This window comes from Vidua chalybeata, chromosome 2, assembly GCF_026979565.1.
Source record: "Vidua chalybeata isolate OUT-0048 chromosome 2, bVidCha1 merged haplotype, whole genome shotgun sequence".
Taxonomy (NCBI): Eukaryota; Metazoa; Chordata; class Aves; order Passeriformes; family Viduidae; genus Vidua; species Vidua chalybeata.
Window position 1 is genome coordinate 5,750,935 of NC_071531.1, and position 26,784 is coordinate 5,777,718.

A 26,784-nucleotide genomic window follows, 5' to 3' on the forward strand; every position below is an offset into this window, starting at 1 on the left:
AAGACAACCTCCCAAGCAACAGAACTCTACTGCAGTATGGCACACAATTCTCATAATGCTTTTTAGCAGAGGTCCTCTCCTGAGTGCCAATGCTGGGCTTTGGCTGGGATTTTGGAGCTGTTCTCTGTGGATTTTTCTCCACTTAGGAGAGGATCCCTTTGCCAGGGGAGCTGAGTGGCTGTATCTGCTTTGATCCCATGTGCAGTATGAGCAGGCCAGGAGAGCACATTTCAGTTGTACTTGCTTTATCTTCTTCATGTTCTTTACATTTGGGGTATCCTACTCCCTCGACTGACCACCTTTCCTGTGCATGGGCTGCCGAGCACTCTGGAGGAAACCTGTCCCCTGGTCCTCTGCTCCTTGGACTGTTGCTTCAGGAAGTGTCAAATTATCCTCTTCCCTGCTTCACAGGGATGAAGTTAGAGTGTCATTTCCCTGACAGTGATGTCTGTGTAAGCCTCTTCTGGGAAAAAACTTTATTTCTCTTCCTGCTCACTTGAGTGATCTCTGGAACCTGCTGCCTGAATCCTCACTTGATTTCTGAGATGAGGGTGATGTCAGGGGCTGGATGTTTTTCACCATCACCTCTCCAGAAGCACACCCAAAAAGCCAGGGTCTCACCATTCTGCATATCCTGTTGTTTGGGGAAGACAAAAAAGGAGCTTTCTCTCAAGTTTTGCAGCTGCTTTTTCTCTGGCCCAGTGAAGAAGCTTGATCCAGTTGGATCAAGCTCTCAATCAAGCCATTCCTCTCAATATGTGAAATGATGAGGAGCAGGCACAGAGTTTTGCTGTGAGAAGAGGCATAGTCAAAGCCTTCTTCCACCCTGTGGTGTCTTGGAATGGAATTTTAGCAGCTCAGGCATTGCTCAAGAGAGCGACTGTCACCTGTAAAATCTCGTGAACCTCAGTCTCTCAAAGCTGTAAGCTGATGTGGGGTAGGTGTAGTTGCGGTCAAGGTTTCCAAGGATGTCTTCCAGGCCTTTTGCCTCCATGTAGTGGGAGTTATCAACAAGTTATCCTGGGCCTTTGCCTTCTGTGGATCCCCAGGCAGCATGAGCAGTATTGATTCCAGCCTGGTGCCTTGACCAGGGCAGGTAAAATCTCTGAGTTGGGTGATTTACAGTGCATGAAGGTGGTAATAACCTGCCACTGGCCAAGGTATTTCCAGGCCAGACCCTCATGTCTTTCCCGATGGAGGTGTCACCTTCTGCCTGGTTCTGCTTGCACAAAAGGCTGGGTGCAAATATCTGCACCCAAATACCTGTGTGACTGTTGTGACACTGAGGAGGTAATTTCAGCCCTGCACATTTGCTTCAAAAAGTTAAAGTACCCAGCATGAGTCTCATCTTAGACACTTGTCACAGAGGAAAACAGTTGTTATCAGTGTCTTGGAACAGACAGAGTGGAATGGGGGAACAAAACTTTGTGCCATGACTTATTAGTGCATGAGCACTGATGAATAAAAAGCAAGAGATGGATCCTGGATCTACTTAACCTGCCCTCCCCATGTTTTCATGCCTGTGCCTGCACGTGTGTGTGCACACTAAAATTAACCAACCTTTTGTCCCTTTTGATTATCCTATACAGCATTTCTGCTGGGCCTCCAGCCCTTTGGATCTTCCTCATTTCCAGGTTTGTGCCTCTGACTCCTGTCACCTTCCCTGAGGAGACCTCAAGGGGAGCAGGCTTCAGGGCATTGAGACACTGCACTTGGAGTGGTGTCTCTGCTTTGCTGGGCTGGGGAAGGAAAGGCAAATTTAGCAAAACCTCTGTTGGCTGTTGCCATCTCTCAAGGGAAGAAGTTGCTGAGGGAAGGCAGTGGTGCCTAGAGTTTTTAGGACTAGGATAACCAGTGAATATAACAAACCACCCAGGTGTCCCAAATTCCAAGTGTGCCTATGGGGGATTTAGGCTAGGCTTTTTTGGAAGGCAGTATAAACCAACAGACCATGCTTCTGTGCTCATAAAGGGGATTGATCTTTGTCTTGGGAGAGGACATTTTGAAGCAGAATGATACAAAATAAAGCTCAAAATAGTGGTGGTGTTCAGCAATGATGAGAAAGATTACAGAAGGCAGGGCAAATATTGAGGAAAGAACAGTGGCACAAGAGGCTGGAGGGGCCTCAGCAGAAGGCAAAGAAGATCACAAAGGATTGAGAGCTGCAGAAATGGTTATTAACATCAAATACAAAAGTGCATTACTTATAAAAGTGCAAAGGGAGCTACTTAGCCCTCTGTTTAGCTACTGCCTTTGATGCTGGCTGTGTCTGGGACTTGGATGTGTTCTTGCTGCACTTCCTTGTTGCTTTTTCCACCTTCTCATAGCAGGGGCAGGTGCCAGAGGTCATGTTACAGTCTTAATTCCTCTGAAATAAGTTATTTTTGTTCCTTGTGTGCTCATGGCTGGTCCAGGGAGTGACCCCCTTGGTTTTTTGTGTCCTTGGGAGCTTTGTGTTTGTTCCTGTGTTGAGGAACCAGCTGGGATCTGGGGGATGCCTGCTCAGAGGAGCACATCAGGGAGCTGAGCAGGACGTGTGAGCAACTGTAATTACAAATGGCTTACACCTGCTGTGTGTTGGCCTTTCAGTGCACAGGTTGTATGTGGTCAGTTTGACACCCAAATGCTAAAAAAATCCACAGAACAGCTAGGTTTGGGCATTAAGTAATAGAGGAAAAGTGAAGATTGCCAAGAGGCAAACCCCATTTCACTCACAGTGCAGGTTTCTGAACAAACGTCTTTTGACATGCTTATTCTGGAATTTAATCCATTTTGAAAAAGGGATTATCTAATTCACAAAAGATAGACAAACTGCCTCAGAATTTTCATGTGAACTAAATAGCTTTTAATCTATGAAATAAGAATAAATCAGATGTGCTCCTTCTGCCACAGATGAACTTTCCTTATGCAAAACTAACTTCATTTTGCTTAGTGTATGTGTTTTATTGTTTGTTTTTAATAATCAGAGAGGATAAAAAGCATCTGATTTCTCACTAAGGTTTTGCATGCTTCTGCTTTCTTGCTTTGGGGTACTTTACAGTGATAAAGAAACTTTTTTTTTTGTTAGTAGAGAAGGAGCAACAGCGAGAGAATTGCCTTTTTTGGTGAATTTTATGTTGTTATGAGAAGAGGGTCCTTGAATTCAAACTAGATATTTTCTTGTCTTCAGTTTTCTGCAGAAGACTAAAATGAAATCACAGCTGCATGGGAAACATTTTAATCAGAAGGGAAAATATTTCACAACAAGATAGACTTAGGTGGGTTCGAACAGTTAAAACCTTTCAGAACAGCTTGTTTTAAAATTAACCTGGAGTCATTCTGGCTTCCATAGTGCAGCAGTTATGTAGTGCAAGGTCTTTGTAGACAAATATACAAAGGTCAGTCTGAGACTGAGGTAATTAGGGCATGTATGTTTTTAACTTACAAAGTGTATTACTTTTTGAAGATCCATACTTTTACCTTGTGGAAAATCTCTGAGTTGGGTGATTTACAGTGCATGAAGGTGGTAATAACCTGCCACTGACCAAACCTATTTATCTGGTATCAGTGTGTGTGCTGAGCATGGTTTCATACTCTGGAGTCCCTCAGCCATCTGTTGTTTACCCTGGGATCAGAGAGCTGTCAATGTGTACATAATGCCAGTTGGTAAAATACTTAAAGGGCACAGCTGAGTGATGGGACGTGTCTGTCTTATAGGTGGGGAGTACTTGGAAGGAAAACAGAGTTCTTCAAGGTCAGAGGAGAGAGAGGTTTCAAGTTAACACACACAGGTATGTATTGTCTTTACCCACCCCATCCCAACTCCTGCTGTTTCAATGGGTGTGTTGGGAGATCGAGCATAATGCCAAAATCTAAAATAGCTGTGGCTAGATAACAGCTATCTTTCTAGAGCAGCAAATTAAAATACTGTTAGCTTCAAAAAGCAAGTTTTCTTCCCAGTTTTGTTAATGTAAGACCCTGTCTTGAACTATTTTCTTCTTTTTGTGAAAGTTTACTGCAACTAGCAGAAGCTTCCTTGACACAGTTCTGCTTTTCCTGTTCGTTTGACATATCACTTCCCACACAAATAAGCCACACCACACCTTTGATTAACTGGATCTTGTCCTTGAAAATAAATCTTCAGCTAATTTGCATAAGATCAGAGGTACAAGGTTATTGGGGTAAATATATTGGAGGTAGAGGGCCAGGAGTCTTCAGGGCAAGAAGGTAAAAGCTACAAGGGAAGAGGATAAGGAAGAAATTAAGTAGTATTTTATAGTTTGAGTATTTGTATGAGCTGAGCTGCTGCTGTTCCTGCTAACTTAAGGGTTTGTTGAAGTATGGTGTGTCCTGGAGTTTGGGGTTGTGGTTTGTGTTGTTTTTAACAGGTAACTCACAAGGTGTCTTGAAGGGGTTTTTTTTTGGGGGGGGTGGGGGTTAGACAATTAGAAATACTTAAAAGTGGCAGTTTTTAAGCTTGAGTCTGAAGAGAGCATCTAATCACAATGACAGATTATACTGAGGAGTTTACTTTCTGTGTTTTGGATGGATTGGGTTGATTTTTGGGTTTGGGTTGTTTTAAGCACTTCTTTGGAACTGAGGGAGCATTGTTCTGTGTGCAGCCTTAAACTTGTGTGGTTGAATGGATGGTGTGATTTACTTGTTGCAGTGCTCAGTAGCCAGGAGTCATAAGGCAGACTTCCCAGTAGGGTGTATTTTATGGTAATGCTTCATCAGAGATTGTGCTTCTTTTAGAAAGACATAAAAGAATAAATATAGAACAACTCGGATGCTAAAAATAACCACTTGCATTGACGTCTACTTTTTTTTTTGCCTTTAAAAGAGACCTTTGGATATTTAGCGAGATGCATCATATCTGCTCAGAATCCTTTTGGCTCCGGTGAGGTCTTGAGGGACAGACAAGTCAGCTATCTTAGAAAATAGCTTATCTTGGTTTGATTGAAGAGTGCAGTGTGGGAATAGAGCAGATGCTGAGGAAGAGACTTGATGTGGGTAATGGAATGAGAAGTTGGTTTAATTACTGCAGCTGTAGAAGCTGGGCATTTATGATCTCAAAGATTAGAAGACTGCTCAGCTCTTGTGTTTATGGGGAAAAAAAAGGATACTAAATACTTCAATCAAACCCTGAGATGTGTAATGGATCTCACTGAAAAGATGGTCCCTTGATAGGAAAGCTGCTTTCACTGAATGGCTTCACTTACAGTCTGGGATATAGTAATTCTGGCATCCTTTTAACTGTGAGATGAGGGAATGAATAATCTTCCAGGAGCTCTCTAATCCTAGAAGCTGAGATTTTCGTAGCAGGAGGATGACTTACTTGAAGTGGATTTTCAAGTAATTCTCAATTTGCAGATGAACTGCTGTGGACACGATTCCTTGTGCACATACCTGGCCACTTGATTCTCTTCCAAATAGGGAACTTTGTGATCTGTAGTGTGAGGGTGAACTGGTGAATCAGTTAACACTTGTAAATCACTTTAAGATTAGATTATTAGTTCAGTGCCCTTCAAAATGTATGAATTCAGTGCCGGGCTCCTTTATTTACAAACTCTGCAGACATTTCAGTGTCCACAAACCCTGGGATCAGCCCAGGCTCGCCCCCATGGCCTGGTGCTGCCAGGGGTGGGTGGTGTGGTGCAGGGGGGATGAGGGCTCAGGCCTTTTGGGCATCTCCCAGGTTGTGCAGCATCAGACAGATGCTGGTTTATGATGCTTGGAGCAGCCCGTTCCTGCAGACCCTTCCAGGGCCACGACCTGCTCATCCATAGCCACCCTTCCTCCATGGCTGAGCCAGGAGCAAATCCCTCTGCCTTCCCAGAGGGGCTGCTGTGCCTGCTTCTCCCTTTGAACTTGAGAACAGGGCAGGTGCAAACTGCAGTTTAGACATAAAAATAGCCAGCACCTGCTTCAGTCAGGCTGGGCTGGGGTGAGCTGGGGTCAGTGCCAGCCCTGGCTGGCCAGGCAGGGTGCTCTGGTGAGGATTTCTCTGCCTGTCACAGGTGGAGTGGCATGGGCACAGGGAGGAGTGTGGACAGACCCTTGGCAGGGCTGCTCCCTGGGCTCTGCAAGATTAATAAAACACCCATGCTGCGTCACCCTCTGATCACAAGTATTTTTGTCTCCTCAGCCGTGTGCTCTTCTGTTTGGCTTGGTTTCTTTCCCTCCCTCTCCCTGCTTTTAACCAAATTTACTCTCTCGTTGTGTTTGACCAAGGAAGGGCAGTGTTAAGATAATGCTGCCTCGTAGGAATTAATTACATCGTTATTTTAGATTGCAAGCCTCATCAGGCTTCTGGAAATCTATTGTTTATGTATGTTTCTGGTTAATTAAAAATGCTATTAAGATGGTATTAAAATACTTCCCTTGTGTAAACAAGGGGAAAAAAGGCAGTTCAAAACTCAGGTGTACAGGTCCTCCTGCAGAAGATGAGCTAGGCCTTCTCCACCTCCACTGTGAGCTCTATTGAAGTTTGTATTTTGAATTTTTTATCCTTATTTTATTGTTAGACACTGTTCCCTGGTATGAGTATGAATATCTATAGTATGCATTGTATAATTTTTCTGAGAGCCTGAAGAGGTGATGCATTCAAAATTATCATCTCATTCACTATGAAATTACTTCACCCATAACAAAGAATAATATTTTTGTCTCAGGATAGAGGTGTATTAAACTGTTTTTTTTCCTTGCTTTGTCCTGCAATGGACCTGCAATGGGATATGATAGCAAATGCAGCTTGTTTCACTGTTGCCTCTTCAGATCTTACCTGCAGCAGTTCAGAATTTTAAAGGTTTCTTTAAAAGACTTTTACCTTCTTAGTGCAGAATGCTAAGGACAGGGAGCAATATTCATTAGTTTAAGTGCTTTATAATAGATTTTATATCTAAAGTGCACTTCATTGAAATTCTTAACTAGATTGCCATTCTAGAGCCTTTAAATTTCATTCCAGCTTGAATTATGAATAGTGAATAAACAAATATTGATAGTTTAATCTAACCAGGGGGAGTAAAGTAACTCCTGAGGAGGAGGATCCCTGAGCTTCACACAGGTTTGTGCCCAGTGCTGGGATGTGAGTGTCTCTTAGATGATGTCCAGGGTGAAGTGGATGACAGTGAGGCAGACCAGGGACAGTACTGGGGGATATTTTTAGCCAAGCCTGCTTGACTTGTGGCCCTGGTGACAGTCTCTTGCTAAAGGGACCTTAAGGTAGGCTGGGAAAGGGTGTGGGTGAGCTCAAGGTGATGCAAGTCTGGCGTGCTGCGACGTACAAGTGGCTGAGAATTTTAATCCTGATGTCACTGACACGTCACCTATAGATTTTCATTTTGGAACCTCACAGATTCAAAGCTGGTAAAGGAAAGATATTTCTGCCAAAGACTCGCTGCAGTTCTCAAATCCCATGAGACAGCTCCTTCCTGTTAGCCTTGCCTGGGAGTTCCTAAGGAAATTATTAATTTGGGGTAACTGGAAAGTCTGCTTATGGAAGATCAGAGGATGAAAGTTAATGATCAATTGCTTCTTGTTACTGGTTAATTAGGAAGAATTGTGTTTAGGATTTTTTTTTTTCCTGACTGAAGTCCACTTAAAGACCTACAGCTCTAAAAGCTACCTATAAATCTATTGCACACCAAAGAAAATATCACAGCATTAGGAGAAAATCTGATGCAGCACCTGGGGGCAGTTCAGGGACCCTCAGCCCCAGGGTTTGAGGCACGGCACAAAGTGAAGGCGGCAGAGGACCACTGTAGTGAAAGGGATGTGCTGGTCAGCCAGAGGGAATGATGAGGAAAGATGGAAGCCAGAGGAAGGATGTTTGCAACTGATTTTGTTGGTGCAAAAAAAGAAAAAGTGAAAGAGGAGAGAAATTAGTAAGTTGCACTTATCCCTTACTCTGCAAATCACTCCTGTGTTTGTGTCCCACACTCGCTCCACTCAGGTCTCTCTCAGGAGCATTTCAGTGCTGATTACAGCGTCTCTCCTTGTTTCTGTGGAAGGCTGTGCTTTACATAGCTCTGTGTTCTGCTATTGCCATAAACATTTTCTGTAATGGGCTTATTCTAAGCAAAAGAGTATTCCAGTGTTTAAAAGAAAAAAAGCAATTCTTGGAATTACTCTGAACTTGACAGACTTACATTATATATTGCAATAAGGAAAAAAAAAAGGGTATAATTAATGGTGATTTAAAAAAATAATTTAGGTCCATTCTTCGAGCCTGCTTCTTCCCAGAAGTCAATTTTGGAAGCACTTATGGATGAGCTTGCATCAACATTCAAGATTTATTCACTATTTAAATTTCATTAATAAACCCATCTAAACCCAGAAGCATTCCCAAACACAAGGAAATGCAGAAACCTTGGCTAAGCCTGCTCAAATTCCCCTCTTATGCTGTTTTTCATGTAGGCCTTTAATCAGGGATAAGTCATGGGGAAACCTCACAGGTAACCAGGCTGTATGAAATTGCAAGGCTGTAAGAATTTACTCTTGGGTGTAAACCTGTCTGGACTGAAACTGGGATTAGATTTCCCAGGACAGGGCACACTTCACTTGGTTCAAAGATGTTCTGCCCTGGTTGCTTAGGGCAGCTGTGTGTTTCCCAACTTCATTTTCACATGGCTGTGGTTTCCTGTCCTATATTTGAAATTCTCTCCCATTTGAAACTTGGAGTGAGATTAAAGTTTTCCAGCACTGTAGTTCTATACTGAGTTAATCTGTCAAGGACTTACCCTGATTCTGGGCTCTAGCAACAGGAGGATTACACTCTTTTCACCAAGAATAATTCAGCCTCTTCAAGTTGGACCACAGTTGTATCAAACCTGCTGTAATGACCTCAGACATCACCCCCTCCAGGTGTTGCCAACCACTGCAGAAAGGACCATGTGCAGCTGCTTCAGCTCTAGGAGTTCACAGCTGGGAAATTACAGAGCAGTTTGCCTATAAAAAATGAATGCTGGTAGGAACCCACCTTCATCAGGGGGCTAAAGTGACACTGTGCTGTGGATTGGAGCAGCTGAGGTGGGTGCTGTGGAGCAGTGATCCCTGGCAGAAGGCTGGGATGGACAAGAGGGGGCAGTAATGTTTTAGGCTGCCACAGCTGAACCTGCTCCAGGATGTTTATCCATCAGAACCCTGGCTCCACATGGTTAGGGACAGAGTTAGATGAAACTGGTGGGCTGCTGGTGCTCAAGTTCTCCTGATGAGTGAACACAGAACTTTGTGGGATTATGAGGACACAGATACATTCACCCATTTCATTCTTGCTTGTCTTTGAGCGAAGCTCAGAACTGAAGGGTTTTGTTGCAAGTTGCAATGGAAAATGAATAGCTTTGTTTGCTGAAGAAGTCTAATTTCCATCTTGGAAAGGAGAGAATTTGTCTGTCTTTGGTCCATCTAGGTTAGTAGTCTGGTTTATAATGGATTTCCTTACTAAAGGGTTTACAGTCAATGCAGTGGCTGGGTTGCTCTGTCATTTCTGTGTCATTCAGGATTCCAGTTCTCTTTTCTCTCTACTTACACCACCTCTGACAGCTGTGGCAAGAAGGTTCACAGGTCAGTTATGGATTATGAGGGGGAGAACCACTTCTGATTGATTGTTGTACACCCATCATAACTTACTGACATCCTCTCTGATTTTCCTGCTGTGAGTGAAGACTTATTTTTCTGAAAGCACCTTCAAGTCAATAATTTCCAGTTATCCTTAGGACAGTGTTTTGTTTTTAGAGGCTCTCTTTCTGAGAGGTGATGGTCATAGTTGTAGGATGGTAGCAGGAAGGAATTTCTTGAAGTCATTCTGTCAGTGATGGATGATTCCATAAGACATTGAAAGAAGGGCATGCCATGAAATCAACTTTGCTATCTAGGGAGAAATTCAGCTTGTGATTAAAAATACATTATAATTTCTCCCCCTTTTTGCCCTGACATTAGTCCATCAATATCAGGTTGTTACATAGAAGATGACCTTTAGAGAGGGAACCAAGCTGTGGAACCAGGGGAACCAGGGATTTAAGGATATTGATGCTTCCTATAGTGAGTAAGAAAGCTGACCAGAAAATACTTTCAGTAGTTTAAATAAATTATTTAAGAATAAGGAAAGAAGGGGTGGAGGAAATAAAAAGGAATGAAATGTTCTCCTTGTGAGATGATGCTGAAGATAGAGTTTTGAGTGGCCACTTTTAAGTCTTGTATGCCTTGATTGTTGGAGCACTGAGAATATTTTCAAAGCTGTGGTATCACAAAGTAGCTAATGGGAACATGGATTTGAAGGTTATATTGAATTCAGTACAAGGTACTGTGCAAGAAAGAAACTGTGTTTAAGTGCATGCACATTTATATTTAATTGCAGGACTGTTTTGAAATGGAAAAATACTTGTGTGTGTGTATGCTTAAATGTGACTCTCATCCTCAATGTACTGCCTAAATGTGTTTGTTCCATTTTAGAAGACATCAGAAAAGCAATTTGATACAGCTTGCAGTGTCCAGTACATGGTGTTTTTTTTATATATATATCTCAATACATTTCTTTTCTAAGTGAGAAAGATGAAGATCTCAAATGGGAAGAGCTTCTCTCATTCTTTGGGGCTCAAGTACCTCTTAGCAGGCACCAGTACAATAAACAGTGCCAGATCAAAGCTTGCTTTCAGATCCTGTTCTCTTGCATAATGCTGCTGTGCTTCAGTCTTGAACCAGAAATTATTCTCTTACCACTTGCACTCTTTCATTCCAGGAACTTTGACCTCAGTTTTATCAGTTTAACTAAAACGTCTGCCTGAGAGTTGCTCTACACAGGCAATGAAAAAGGCAAAGATCCTTTTGATAGCCCGTGGAAGGAGTTTTCAAGAATTGCTTCAAGACCAGAGAATGTGCTTGTTCCAAGGAGCAGCTCAACTTGTGTTGCATTGGTTTTAGGGATGCCTTTGTTATGGGATAATGGGAAGCAGGATGAGATACTGCTTGTGACTTGCTGAGCTTTTTTATTGAAGGCTTTTTATTGCCATAGATGCATGTGTGGATTTTAATGAAAACAAAATGGCTATTGTTGTTATTTTAGATTTAACAGTATTTGTTGTGTAGGTAAGCAGGAATGTTATGGTAATTTTTTATACTTTAGTCTATAAGCTAGCTTCCCCCCAGCTCTGTAACTCACAGTATCACCTTCCCCCACCAGCACTGACAACTGAACCATCTGCTTTTGGTGATACTTTCACAGACCCCTTGATGAATATTTAGATGGAACAGCTACAAAAACAGTTGGAATTAAGGAAAGCTGGTAATGTGTCATAATAGGGCTTCCTTAAGCATGTAGGTTTATTGTCCCCAAAAACTTCTCCCAGAGATTTGCTGTTCTCAAGGGTTCAAGCCTGAACTTACTCTTGACCAGCTGATACATGTCTGTTCTGGTTTCAGCAGCCTTCTTTGCCTGAAGTGGTTTATTTCCCTTCCTAGTGGTTGTCTTCACTGTCTTATGAGGAGCAATTGCATCCCAGTCCTGTGGCTCCATTCTTCATGGCCATGGTGCCTGTGGTGTTAGTTAACACCTCAGTGCACCTTCATGTTCACATTGCTTCCCAGCTTTGTCACCAGCTGCCATAATTACTCTTTTTTTGTATGCAAGGCATTAATTAGTTAAAAATGAACTAGAAGACTGATTGTTGGGGTTTGTCTTTTCATCAGTTACTTCCAAAAAGACTGCAGATTTTTCTTTCTGTGCTATCAGGCACCATCTCTTTTGGGCAGAATCTACTGCTGTCACAATTACTCTGTCTCCAAGTTTACACTTTTAATGTGATGCCACATGGAAAAGTATGTTTGTTGAATATCCAGATAGCAGAGACTTGGATTTATTTTAAACACATTCCTAATAACCAACCTGTCTTGTTATGATCTCCTTGTAGCTTCACGTTCTGATTCTTCTTTGTCAGTCTTTGCTGAAATCTTGCATGCTGTTGATGAGTTCTGTAGCCTTTCTTACATGTGCCAAGTCAAACTGGTTTATGAAAGTACTGCCACTAAAATCTTGAAATAAGTCTGCATCTTCTGCATTTTTAGAGATTTAAGTATAGTTGACTTTTAATTGAGTGTTGAGCAGATGCATGTGTTGGTTTTGTTGGATGGTTTAGAAGGCAAAACGTTGCAAAAAGCACTGTGTGTTTTTCAAATGTTTGCCTGGTCATGTTTTCCTTCTCTTTAGTGGCAGTGGTGTGAGGTGATCCCCTTCCAAAAGCCAGGAAATGTGTTTTGACATAAAACTGGCCTTGGACAATGTCCCAGCCTGGATGGACTGGCACTAACTTTCTGCAGAACTAAAGCTGAGCTGGGTGGGTAGGAGTGTCCAGGGTAACTGGTGTTTCCTGGTACAGTTTGGTTTCTACAGCACAGTTTTGTCTGAAGTAGGTTGGAATTGAGCAGTTTTCCAATGGCATCATGTCCAGGGTCAGTAGGTACTGTATGAACCCACCTGCCTGGTCCCTATTTCTGTTCCTCTGATAACATTGTCACAGAATTCTTTAAGTGTCTGAGTGTTTCATCACTGGTTACATCCTCTGGCAGGTACCTGCTGGGTGTCCTAATCAAACATTTATAGTTGCAGACTTTGCATCCTGGTTAAAATAAGTTATAAGTGAAGTGATCCGTGTGAGAGGAGCACTCTTTGTTCTAACAACTTGCTAAAGGAGTGATGGGTTATAGAAATGCTTTGTGTTAGCTTTTGTGATACATTAACTTGCTGGGCACATGTTTAGAGAGTTGGTTTTTTTGTTGTTTTTTTTTTTTTTTCAAGGAAAAACAAGTTTGCAGTCTGGTAAATCTGAGTGTCTTCAGGGCTTTTCTCATTTTTGAAGTCTGGGCTGTAGATTTCTGCATGAAACTTTCATGGTGTGAGGCTTGTGAAATTAGATAACATGCTTTAAACAAGCCACCTTTGGGTAAAGTACATCTCTAATTACTGAGACTAAATTATGTGGAAAGTGAGCTTGTGTCTGAAGTAAATCTCCAGTTCAGTAATCTAAAATTAAATAATGATTAGCTTAATTGCTTAAGGATCATAAAAACACTCTTAATAAAATATAGGGATTAAGTGTGTGTTCCGAGAGCAGATAATTGCTTCTGCTTCATTTTCAGTAATTTCTCTCAAGACAGGGTTTGGAGGTAAGAGAAATAAAATAACCTTTTGTTATGCTGATTAGTAAAGCCAAGAAAAGTAGGCTAGTTCTTATGTATGCAAGCCCTTGCTCCTGTCTGAATAGAAGCTGCAATTTCACTATTATTGGTAAATTTAGAGCACTTGCTTTTAATTTCATAGATATGTGCCAGTTAGTCCCTCTGAAAGCAATAGTAGTTGATACCTGTGGAGCTGAATATAGTAATATATGTGTGAAGAAGGATCAAGTAGGGTTTTTTTTCTTCAGAGAAAGGAAAGACTCATAATTTTACTAAGAAGTGTTTGAGTTATTCATTACCTGGGTTGTCAGCTGCTTGTTTGCATTGCATTTTGCTTCTAAACAAAATATTTTTACCTTCATTCACTGGAGAATTTTTTTTTTGCTTATAGGCAAATGAGAAAGCAAATCTCTTGAGACATAAGCAGTGGTACTTCCCTGGAGGGAGGAGATGGGGATTCTCCTGTTGCTCTGAGTGTTGCCAGGTGCCAGAAGTGGTCCCCAGTGGTGGTGGTAAGAAAGAAATCATCCCCCACGTTTCTGTATTTGTGTTTTGTCTGTAGCAATATGCTTTTTTTTGGGGGGGGGGGGGGGAACGGGTGTGCAAATCCTGTTCTTTTCACAGAGCTGCATGAACTGCTGGGAGAGGTATCAGATGTCTCCCACTTGGAGAATTTCAGTTTAGGAATGAAATCAGCACTTGAGCTTGTTGCTTCTGCTGTCTCATGTATGCTGTATCTGCTGGTAATCATTGTAGCAGGGATTTAACCACAAGCAAACCTCCGTGGGACTCTAGAAATACTTATCTGTCTCCTTCCTCCTTAAATGTAGAAGAGGAACTATGTCCTTATAGTGCTTGAAGGACCTCCTTTATGGGGTTCATAGAAATCTCATCAATGCTGACTGGGGTTATCCTAGCTGCCTTTAATCTGAACATCTTTACATTTTATCCAATAAGTGGGTATGAAAATGTTAAGTGTATCAGCAAGCTTCTTACTTTTTGCCTTTTTTTGTAGTCTGTCCTACAAACAGTGACAGGGAAGGTGGAAAACTGGTGAGACCCTGCTGACACAGCAGTGGAACAGTTTTTTTCAGGACAAGAACTTAAAACCTGTGGTTACTGTCAGATGTTGACATTTTAATGGTGATGTCCAATGACCTGCCCCTTCAGGGGCTATTAGTAGGTTTTTTTGTAAGAAAATAATTTAATCTTGGTGATTTTGCAAAGACTTGAATTATTGCTCTGGTATTCTATCACCTTTCAAGGTCTATTGTAGGACAAGTAGTCTCCCTAAAAATGTTAATTTCTGTGAGATATTTCTCAAAGCTGTGTTTCATAAAGCAGCACATACTAGAACAGCCACAATCTGTGTTCAGGGCATGTACTGACCCTGTGGAAAGTTACATCCCTTTAAGATGTACATTTTCCTGCTGTAAAGGAAGGGAAAGCATTGATCCCAGCTCATTAGGTGGGCAAATAGACACTTCCTGCAAGCCCAAAATATCCTTGGGTCAAAAATTTTACCCCCCAAAATTAGCTATTGCAGCTGAACATGGCTGACTGCCTGCAGCTTTGGTGTGTGGAGGGACACACAGCAGGTTGATTTATAAAAGTAGCCTTGTCCCAGTGTCATGGTGACCAGCTGCTTTCTCAACTGGGTGTGTAAAATGTTTTTGCCCCTGTGCTCCTTGACACTGGTGTAGGAGCAATTCCCCAGAAACACAAGAAAGCTCATTTTTTATCTAGTTGCTGTTTTGTAGGATGCTTTTCAACTTACATGGCTGCAATTTTTGCTTTTCTTCTTTGTGTGTAAGGCTTGAAAAGGCCATTGATGTTGTTACTGAGAAGCTAAAATACGCTGAGGTGGCAGGGGGGAGCAAGATTTTGGATTGTGACAGCTCTTGAATTCTCAAGCTGTGCTTCTGTTCAGAGAAGAGAAAAATCTGAGTTTCTCATGCCCCGGCCTGTTACCTGTGCCCTTGTGTGATGTTGCCTGGGTCTCTTGTCTTGGGTCACTAGAACCTGTAATGAGGAATAATCTGCAAATTAACTGTTCTGAGTGAATGAATGGCCATGCTGGAAGCTGCATGGATTGGATAACCCCCTGAGTAATTCCTTCAGCCTTCGCTTTCTTGATTGTCCCGTGGAGGCCACCCAGATGATGAGGGGGCTGGAACACCTCCACTGTGAGGAAAGCTTGAGAGAATTGGGATTGTTCAGTCTGGAAAAGAGAAGGTGACCTTATTGTGGCTTTCCAGAGCCTAAAGAGAGCCTGCAAGAAAGATGGAGAGAGACTATTGACAAGGGCATGGAATGATAGGACAGAGGGAATGGCTTCATACTGAGAGGGAGTAGGATTAGGTCAGATACCGGGAAGAAATTCTTCCCTGTGAGGGTGGTGAGGCCCTGGCACAGATTGCCCAGGGAAGTTGTGAATGTCCCATCCCTGGAAGTGTTCAAGGCCAGGTTGGATGGGGCTCTGAGCAACCTGGGATAGAGGCAGGTGTCTCTGCCCATGGCAGGGGGTTGGAACTGGATGATCTTTAAGGTCACTTCCAGCCCAATTCATCCTGTGATTTTGTGATCTGTCACCTGCTGATGTTGTCCTTATTGTGTGTCTTACTGAGGGGGGATTTGTCTCTCTGACTTGTCAATATTACAATTTGTAGAAATTGCTGGAAAACTTAGTTGGAAGCACAAAGAGGAAGAACAAAGTAATGTTTGGATTTATCAGGCTAGACCTGAAAGCAGCTCACAAAAGCAGTCGTGGCAGTCACAGTTTCAAGAGTTTCTACAGTTCAAGCAAGGTGAAATATAAAGTATATTGGAAGACCAGTTACAGTCCCTGTTTTCATATTTAATTTACCAGTGTGGAGGCTGTGGTTAGGTTTCAAAGCCTGTAAGACAGGCCTCTCCATGGCAGAGTGATGTTCTGAAAAGCTGCTCCCAGAGGTATGATCCCTGCTGTTAGTCTGGTGTGGTCTGGTTTTTAGGCAGAGTCAGTTTTGCACAACTTGCAGAAGTAATGTTCTGTCCTATCTGTTTTTCATAAATAGGCACTGAGTTGTTGCACCTTTGATTTGAAAGGTGAAACTAATTTATGAAATACAAAACACCTCAAAACCCAAACCTAAACAAAAAACCACAAACCCAACAGTTTAGATTGAGACATATCTTGTTGGTAGATATGTGGGATGAGTAATAACTGTAAAAGCAGTTATACAAGCAGATCTTGAGGACATGCTGACCTTAAGCATGAGTTTAACATTAATTTACTACTGTAGTAGTGCCTGGGAGGAGAGGCTTATGAGCAGTCAGTCAAACCAGGCATAGAAAAAGCTCCCAGTTGCCTGGAAGTAATGAACATAGTGACAGTACTTCTGATTAAGGCAGTGAAGTTTCAATTATTCCAGTTATTTAGAAATCTGGTTTACTACAGTTAAGGTAAAAAGAATTTAAATAGAACTAATAAAAAGTAGTTCATGTTTAATGGGCTTAAAAGTGAACAAAATCTGCAGATTCAAGAAGTAATTTTACATTGCTGAGTAAATAGCAGAAGTTTCTTCTTCTATATCTTGATTGGAGAAATATTGATTCTTTTAGATAAGTTCTGGTAATTAGACCAGGCTGCCTGTTTGTTTATTTTAAATGAAGCTAGTCTGGTTTGCTAGACTCATTGTCTATAAATGTGTCCTATATTAACACATTGCATTGAACTGCAGGCAGTTTGTAATACCCTTGAATATCTGATTTTTTGGGCATATAATTGCAGATGAGCTGAGGGTTATTCTGACAGATAAAAATGAATCATAAGAGCATAAATGCTGCTTCTCAAACTGCTACTCAGCCTGACAGAGGAGCTTTTGAAGAGCAGTGCCAATCTAGCAGTGGTGACATCCATAATTCCAGTTTGGCACACAGGGTCTTTTGAATATGAAGCTTTGGTACAGTGAACACCTCTCCTTACTAATTAGCTTCTAATTTTTCAAGTAATGGGGAGCAGTTTTTGACTTGGCAGTCAAACTGTTCAGAGACGCTGCAAGCTCCAAGAGAAGTCACTTTTATACTTCACGTTCTGCATTTCTTCCAGGACTTTATAACTGTTCCAGCAAGAAACAATCTCTGCTTTTGTGGTTTTTTTTTTTTTTGTGTCTCTGACAGAAGTGGAAGCAATACAGAGGAATGTATGGAAATGTAGAAATTTCCACTCAGGCAGCTGCCCACCTGGCTGGGGTTGTGATCACAGACATCTCCTGTGATCCATTAGTGTCAGGATTTGTGGCACTTGTAGGACTGAAAAAGTACTTACAGTGGCAGAATATTTTAATGTCCTTTTGTCTGGGTCTGTCAGAGCCAGTTTAACATGAGACCATGATAAAGAGAGCATCTGTGAAAAGTCCCAAAGTTTTACTATAAGCTGTGTTGCTGTCTGAATGTTGCTGGTGGAAGGCAAGTGTGGATTTCTAGTGGGCCAGTCATTCCTGGGATTCCTGCAGCCCTCAGTAAAAGGGTATTTAGGTCATGTCTCTCTCAAACATTGCATTAAAAAGCCACTGTTCAGAAGAAGCTGAACAAGGGACACTGAATCGTGACAGGGCTGACCAGTCCTGGATTTGTGATCTTTGTTGGCAGCATATTTCAAAGACTCTGGGTGTTACCACAGAAGGGTCCCCTGCTCTGCAGAATCCAGATGGCCTAAATTAGCTATATGTGCTGCTAGAGGCCTATTTAGCAATAGAATGCCAAAGCCACCCAGGAGATGGGAGATATTAAGAAAAGGTGAGAGCTGTAGATGTTTCTTTTCAGGTTTTTGTCTGACACGGATTTTAAAGACAGATGGGATGTTTACAGAGTGGCTGCTGTGTAGTTTCCCAGCTGAATGGCCAGCAAAACCCTGAATTTACACAATGTGCAGCCTTCCCATTTACAAGTTATTTTTTTTGAATTGTGGGCTACTGCATTTGTAAAGAATTCTGGTTGTAATGTATAAAGATTCCACAATGAGCAAAAGTGCACATTTATGCGCATGCAGCTCAGCTTTGTGTTCAAAAGATGATCTTCAAATTCACACAGGAGAAGGGATTTTTCTTTTTATGGTGGCTTGGGGGTTTGAGGGGTTTTATTGTTGGGTGAAGAGGTCAGTGTAAAGGTTGTGTGGTGAGTGGCTGCTGCCAATATTGGTACAGAGACCAGAAGGGGCTGGTGTGATCTTGACAGAAAACACAGAACAATAAAACTTTGTTCAGCATATATTTGTTTTTACTATCAGTCTGCTTGGTAAGTCTGGTCTATCTTTTTAGGAAGATACCTGCTTTTGTGTATATGCAAAACCAGATCTGACCACAGGGGTAATTATGGATTCAGGCTGATAACAGCCTTGTGCAATATTTGTCAGTGAAATAATCCAAAAGAAGAACAGATGTCTTATTCAGGAATGAACATGCTGCTGATGGCAGTCAGGGTGACATCCAAGAGAGTAGAAATTGGATCCCATAGAAGGAGGAAGGGGATGATGTGGGTCCCTGCCCTGCTGTACAGCTCTTCCTTTCTTGCTTTTCCCCCCTTTGGGCTGTGATAGCAGATGCACAGCTCTGTGTGAGCTGTGTGAATGCACTGAGCAGGATCCAGCTCCCCACCCACTGTAATCCAGGCTGCCAGTTCAGCTCACTGAGCTTACAGAGAAACCTGCATTTTCAGGTCATACTTTTCACCTATTATTTGTTCTTGACTGCAGAAGAGTGGGTTTTATCTGAAGCTGCCTCAGTGACAGTCACTCAGCAGAACCCTACTTTTGGTGTTGGTATTTTTGCTTCTTTGTCTCTCCTGTGATGAAGATCTGAAACATCTGGATTTGGAAGAAGTGTGGCTTTTGTCTTCCCTCACTCTTCACATGGCCTCTGTCTCCTTCCAGGCTCAAACCATGGAAAATTTCATGGTGGAAAAAAAATGAAAATGTATAGATATTTTATGTATATGAAAATGTACAGACAAGGTGTCTTTGTCCGTGTGACAAATGTCAGCCTGGTGACAGGAGGCTGGTTGGTCTTTATCACTTGTCACAGATCTGTCAGGAAGACTGAGGATTGTAAAGTCAAAATTGCATGGCATATATTCTGCTTCTCAGTTTTAGAGCTGCTGTTCTTCATTGCTGGTAAGCTGTGAGCAGTTCCTGGTTTGGAGGTACATTTCTAGGTGAAATCATGCAAATACTCTTCTGGGGATTTTTTAGACTTAGTATAGCAGGGCACTGGCAGGGGAAAACTTTCCTTCTGTCTCTCTTTGGTCGTGAAGCTGTGATTCCCACAGCATGTGGATAGCTCAGGTGTCACCTGAGGCCTTTGCTTTACCCTGTCCCTCTTACTTATTAATCATAAAAATAATAAATAATCCTGTTTAATCTTTTCCATCCTGGCAGTGCAGCTTGTGGTAGCAAACTCTGGAGCAGAAGCACAAATGAAAATAGGGGATGTGCTGAGCCCTGCTCTCCAAGCTGGCTCTTAGGAGATGGTGGCTTTTCCTCTGGACACAGATTCAGGAGGTGGTAGCTTTTGCTCTGGATACAGATTCAGGAGGTGGTAGCTTTTTCTCTGGACACAGATTCAGGGGTGGTTGCTTTGCCACCAGACAGCCCCAGGAGCTTTCCTGCCCCTGCCTGTTCACTTGCATCACGGATCCTGCATTACTGTGGATGAGAGAGCAAATCACTCTGCTCCTCTTCTGCAGAAGGCAGTCTTTTATACCTGAATTTTAAAGCAGCTCAGCACTTCTTGGAAGACAGGGTTTCCATGTCTTCCCAATTAGTGCTCAGTACTTCAAAGGGAAGCTTTGAACCTGGGCACGGGCTCGCAGGCATGAATATGGTGCTTGCTGAGACTCTGTGTAGCAGCAGTCAGAGGATTCTCCTTGCTCAGCCACAGCACATTTACATGCAGACAGATGTCTCCTGGCTGGCTTTCTCTCTGTCATGTGTTTGAGGCTTAATTTTTTTTTTTTTCTGCATAATTTTCCATCCAGAAAGCAAAGTGTTTCATTTTCCCTATAACATCTCTCAGGTGAGACTCTTTTTTGTTTCTCCTTTGTTTTGCATCCCTGTTTTAACAAGTGATGGGCCTGTGCCACAAAGCATTTTCCAGATTCACCCAATCTGTCTAGCAGGTGGCTCCCTAGGTTTCACAGCTTGGTGTGTAAATGCATTTAATGCTCCTGAAGTTTCTTTTGTAGTTTATTTTTATCTGAATACAAAGGATGAATTCCCATTTGTCCTGATAATTCAATCACTTGGAGTGAAGAGGAGCATTGTATGTAGTCTTAGAGATGAGCAGATATTACTGAGGTTTTTTCTTAATAATCAGAGACCAAGATTGGCAGCATTTTGTAATTACATAACATTGATCTATTTTATACATTGCAAGAGGCCTATTACTCAAATAATTTTGTACTAATAGGACTTCTGTTAGATAACTCCTTTTCTGTTTGTTATGTAAGGGCTGGTATTATAGAATTGCTGTTTGAATACCAGCACTGTAATTTTAGAATAGCTTTTATAATAGAAATACCAAGTAAGCCTTGTTCCAAATATAGGCAATTATTCCAATATCATAATTATTTTTTTTCCCAAATGAGGCCTCTTGATAATTGCTACTTTGGGTTTTGTTTTCATCTGAAAAATCACGATGCTGTCCTGTGCCCAGTCATAATCCATTATGTGCATTTTCTGTAATGAATGTTGTGCTTTGGAAAAGTATTGATCAGCAGTCCTGGAAACTGGTGATTGAGCTTCACCTATGAAAACATTGCAAGTGCCAGTTTAGTGACTCTGCATGTCTGAAACACTCCTGTCATCTTTGAACTGTGTGTGTGTTTGTCTCTTGGGCTTTGGGGCTTATTTTGATGTTATTTGACATAACCTGATTTCTGCAACTGAGAACAGAAGCAGTGTGACCAATCTCCAAACGAGATTGGGGAACACAATCAATAAAAATTCCTTTGGAGCCCACAGAAACTGATTATTCCTAAGCAAGGAATTTAGTTGCAAGCTATCTCCTTCACTGACAAACACGTAGATAGTAGTAAGACTTTTACCTTGGAGTTGCATGAGAAATGTGGTTGAGCTGTAGATGAGGTTGCAAAAGGTTTTACAACAGGCCTGGACTATGTGCAGGATATAAGAGGACAAGGAGGACCTATTGACTTGGTGCATGGACAGCACCTGAAATTTTCCTTTATTCTATGAATGCTGTGGTGCTTCTATCCTGATTTTCCACTGGATTCTTATTCACCACACTTTCTGGAGTATGTTGTATTGAATTTCTGTGTGCTTTAAACTCAGAGGCAGCTTTTACGTTCTTTACGCAGCTCTGCTAAATCAGATACAAGTTCCTGTTTGTCTGTAACTTTTACATTCACAGCCTCGTTCTTTGGTTTTTTTATATCTTTTTTCCCTTTTTGGCCAAGTAATTCCAAACGTTGTCTATTTTTTGAATGGAAAAATGTTCTTATTTGTTTCATCTTAAGTGATTTTATGCTGCCTCTTTCAACTTTATTGAAATCTTCTAATGTGACTCTACCTCCAGGGCAGCCAGGGTTGTAAGAGGGTCTTACACCATGACTTTGCTCTCTTCAGTGCTGTTGCTAAAGTTTAGTCAAAAAATTAGTGTCAGGGGCCTGTGACCTCCACTTAACTTTTACTTTTGGTATTTAAGCTAGATTTTGTTTGGATTTTGTTTCTTTAGAGACCTACCTCTGACCAGGTGAGTTATGCTGTATCTTCATAGAGGGCTGATAAATGGGAATCACTCTTCAGTCCAGCTGCTGTGTCCCGGTACAGATGTGTCCTCAAGTCTCTCTTTGCCTGGACTGTCCAGATTATGGTGCAGAGCATCTGCATGGGGCTGATGCCTTGTGAAGGCTGACCTAGAACAGAGACTGGATGGAGCTAAAGAATAAAGTAGGTATTTATTAAGAGGCCTCAGTAGATCCGCCTTGAGCAGCACAGCCCAAAATGGCCACAAAATGCATGACCACTCACGGGGTCTCACACTTTCGTGAGTTTTGGTCCATTAGCATATTGGAGTTAATTGTCTAATTACAGCTCCAGCCCATGAAGTCCCATCCTTCTTGTTTTACTCTCTTTGGTCCACTGTTGTTTATGGTCTTGGGCCTGAGATTTGGATCATTTGTCCTTGGTCCCCAACTACAGCAGGAATTGTTTTGTTTCCCTATTCTGTGAAGGGAGCTCACCATCCCCTGGTATGAAGCTCAGAAGTACACACTAAAGCAGCACAGAATCTGAAAAATAGAAAAGCTGAAACCTGAGGCATCAGGGTCCTGAGCTTTACCACCCTATCAGCACCGTGTTCCTGCACAGGGTGTAGCTGCTGCCACCTCATTTCTCCCCACTCCAGGCTCCAATATATCCTTTTTGTTAACCAAACTCCTGGACTGTGCCTACTCAGGCCTTCCAAAAGCCCTGATTGTGGAGCAGGGAGGAGAGAGGGGAAACGCCATTGTCATCTGTCGAGTGCTGTGATGGGAGGCTGCTTTGTGCTGGAATCTAGATTTTGTTAAAATCTTTCATCAGCTCCTGCAGAAACAAAAAAAGTGTCAAGCAGCCGTGCTGAGCACACGCACGACCACGCGAGTGAATCCGGTCGATTGTAGCCTGGTAATTTCCTCTAAGGAGCTTATTGGCTTAGAGCAAAAGCTTGGTTTGCCAGCAACACCACCTGACCGTAATATTTATTGAGCAGTATTACCTGTTTTAAATATTAGTCCACTTCTGCCCCATTCATGCCTTCATTCTTGAGGTAAGAGGGGCTTTTTTAGTTCAGTGGCTCACAAAGCCGTGTAGTAGAGAGGACACCCAGCTGATTTTTCGGGCTGCTGAGCAGGCAGTTTTAGTAGCTGAAGCACTTCCAGATTTACCTCGATGTGCTTTTGTCACCATAATCCCTCCTCCATGTCAAGACTGATTCGCTTTCCTAGGCAAGACTCACATCGTGCGTTTTTGCTGTTCCATTTCTTCTCCTTTTTTTTGCTTGTTTGTCTGATTATTAATCAATAACAAATTGGGAAGATGTTGGTAAACCAGTCAAGTATATGCTTACTAGCTGGAGTCTGCGCTACACTGATTGTCCTGGCTTTAGCCTATTACTTGTATTGGTAAGTTGGATTTTTGTACTGCAGCTGTGCTGGTGGTGGCTTGTCCTTTAAAGAGCTTCCTTGGGGTGAGCTGGAGAGTGGTGGTAATTTTTGAAGTGCTCTGGAAGGCTGGTGTGTACTTACTAATGTGTGGCTTGGGTCGACACCTTCCCTGATTTGCTCTGGTGCCCTTGTTACCATGGGACCCGGTTTTGTTGCCTTCTTTTTGTGTTTTTATTCAGCTGAGAGCACAGTGGCTAAGGATGCTACTTGGGCAAGATGGTGACTGTGTAGTTCCCTTTTTTTTTTTCTGCAAGCCTTTATAGAGCTCTTTCACTCTTATTTTGTGCTCTTAATGTTCTTGCAGCTGTCTCTCACACGGAAATTAGGCTGACAGGCTCACCGTGTATTAGGGTGCTTGTGGGACACGTATGTCTTCAGCATGGAAAAGGGGTGTTTCAGGCAGGTGAAAATTAAGATTCGCCCCTTGGGGGTGAGCTGGGCCTGGGAGGGTGGTGGCTGGGAGCTCACACGTGCCTGGGAGTTTTGACTGGGTTTGGGAAGGATAGGAGCAGGGCAGGGCTGCCCTACGTTTCTGGGCTGGCCTTGTTTCTCTGTGTCTCCACACATGTCCAAGATGTTCAGCCAAAAGAAGTCTTGAAACTTTTTAGAACCTTGTCTGGAGCAAACAGTGACTTTTAGAAGTGCAAGCTGTTGACTGGCTTCAGTGAAAAAAATACACATCACCTGTAAAAGGAAAAGCTTGCTGGAGTTGGAATTAATATGGCTGTGCCTGGAGAACTTTCCAAGGGGTGTGACACTGCTGGGAACAAGTTTCCAGCATGACACATGAGTTTGTTTTGTTTGTTTGTTTTATAAGGTGTTTAAAAACAAAATAAATTAAAATCTGTGTAGGATCATCTTGGTTTTATTTTGCCAAGTTTTTCCTCCAGGCAGTTATGCCTGTACTACTTACAAGCCTACAATCATCTGTGTGTGTGTGTATGCACACACTTGTAATATTAATGAGTTTATTTACATTTAAGCTTTACAGTGATTCTCTGTAGATATGTAAACTCTCAGCTATACGGTGTGGCAGTTCAAATTAAAATGTATGTGATTGCTAGTCTGTGTAGTCCTCAAAATGTGCAAGAAAACAGAAACGTGTAAGTGACTTTACAGTTTTAAAATCAGGAAATCTAGAGCTTAAGGACATCTATACCTGTCCTGATAAATGTTATTTTAACAAAAGAAAGTTCATGTGGTAAGTACATACGTGAACCCAGTGTAGTTTTTAATTAATTCTTCATGTCTTAACTCAATATTGGGCTGTGATGTGTGCATCTGACAACAATTAGATTTTGTACTGATGCAAATATAAATTTGTGTGCATTGTGCATACAGTGTAACATGCACACATCTCTTAGAATTCTTTCTTTCCCCTTACTTTGCTCCCTCTTAAAATTCTTGACTTGAATCCAGGTCAAATCTGGTTTGCAGGAGAGATTACAATTCTGCACACAGCAGGAATTAGCTGGTATTAGGTCAGATCCTCTTCTTTGACAACTCAAGGTTCAGGAGAAAATTAATTACATCACCTGCTTGTTTGTGAGAAGAGAGCTCATTTAAACCTCTTGATTAGATGTACATGAGACTTGATGCAAGTACCTTACAGCGCTTTTTTGCTTTTGTTGGTTTGGGTATTTTTAACTCTTTAGTTTGTTGTTGCTTGAAGAAAGCTGACTTTGATAAATATTTTAGTTCATTAATTTTTAACATAAGTCTGCCCTGTAGGAATTAGCTAGAAAGACTAATTATTTCTTTTCTTCTTAAATATGTTAGTTTGGCTGCTGCAATTCCCTTAGAATATCCTCAGATGGAGCTGGGGTGATTAAGATCAGAGATCACCAGTTCAGCAGGCAATCAACTTTGAATACTGAGAGATTAACTCGGGGTTGTTGTTGTCATTTTTTTTTTTTTTTTTTTTTTTTTCCCTGTAATTCCATCTGATCTTTTGCTTCTCCTGGGTTGGAGCACCCTTATTTACTTGCTGGACCAGATGTATTTTGGTCACTTTCTGGGCTAAATTTAATTTGTCCTCTCTAAGGAATTCATCTGAGGAAGTGAAGATTCTTTGTTCTCTGGGACTTGTGGCACCCTCAAGGCTGAGGCTCCCTTGTTGCATTTCTCATGCAATATCACCCCAAGCCTTGGAAATCAGCATGTCCCTTCTTCTTCCCCCCCCCCCAAAAAAAAGAGAAAACCTAGAAAGAGAAAGATAAATATGCATTTCTTGGATATGTGAAGGCTGGTGCTCAGGCAGTGGTTGAAAGGATGAGGGACCACCACAGTCTCAACATTACAGGCAGCTGTTTAGGGAATAATCCAGAGGGTTCCCCCATTACCCAGCCACGTCCCTGCACGCAGGCTCCTTCTGATACCAGGTGTGAATCCTCACAGGATACACCCAGTAGTGCAGAACCAAAGTACACAGAAATTATAACAGCATTAGGCATCACATTTTCTTCTTTGCTCAGTCATTGCTGCTTCAGAGAGTTTCTTTGGTTAAATTCTCTCCACCACACGAGCCTCTAAACGAATTGTCCTTTTTCACCAATCAAGAAATCTCTTAGCCCATAAATAATGGATTTATCACTCTGTGTAGGCTTGTCATCACTTGATATATAGGATAAACTCATAAGAATCCTCTGTACTTTTTTGTGTGCGTTTTAATTGACCATTTTCAAGCTACAAAATATTTGGAACAAATGCTTTTCCTTTCTTTTTGCCCTGCTGCCAAATCTGCCTTCTGTTTCAGCTTCTGGCCACCAAAGGAACCTGGAATACTAACATGTATTTAGTGTGATTAATTGGTGTACTTTGTATTAGAAGTGAAGGTAATTTGACACAGTGATCTTACCTCATTCCTAGAGCTACCTGAGTGAGGTGCGCAAACGCCTGAACTTGCCATGAATGCTTTGATTTTATTAATGCACCTTAAGAGCAAAATAATTCAGATCACAACGTTTTAGATGCTGTTGTATTTTGTGCTGCAATAGATTAATGTTTTTTGAGAAGGGACACCTATGCTAGACTTCTAGTTTTAATGACCTACATAATTTCACTGCCCCATGGTTTTTTTGGTTGGTTTTTTGTTGTTTTTTTTTTTGTTGTTGTTGTTGTTGTGTTTTTTTGGTTTTTTGGTTTTTTTTGCTTATTGACCGAAACGGTGCTTTGCTGTCTCTGTTTCTCTTGTTTGAAGCAGTAGTTTAGCACTACTACTTTATCACTACTACTTTTATCACTACTTTAGTGATGTCTATCTTCACTTGGATTTCATTAGCAATTCCCATAATGGTGTTTTTGGACTGAATGTATTCTCTGGTATTTCAGCCACAATAACCTGGAGGTTCCCAATTTCTACGTGCTGGGGGGGGGTGATGCACAGACAATGGGGACAGGTTGTTTCCATGGGAAGCCCCTGGCCATGGGAAT

At 41.8% G+C, this 26,784-nt stretch overlaps 1 protein-coding gene across 5 annotated transcripts in view; it reads left to right on the plus strand.

Annotated features, from left to right (window-relative positions):
- AGPAT3 (1-acylglycerol-3-phosphate O-acyltransferase 3) overlaps window positions 1-26,784 on the plus strand; it is an 86,904-nt gene that overhangs the window by 24,095 nt on the left and 36,025 nt on the right. Inside the window, exons 2-3 of one of the 5 annotated variants that reach the window (XM_053933126.1) lie at window positions 3,697-3,770; window positions 13,541-13,661. The exons of 1 other annotated variant lie outside the window; for it this stretch is intronic. The gene's annotated coding sequence lies outside the window, so the exon portion shown is untranslated. Of the gene's footprint in view, window positions 1-3,696; window positions 3,771-9,307; window positions 9,389-13,540; window positions 13,662-26,784 lie in introns of those variants that run through there. 3 more of the 5 variants (XM_053933135.1, XM_053933150.1, XM_053933143.1) reach the window with 3 other exon arrangements.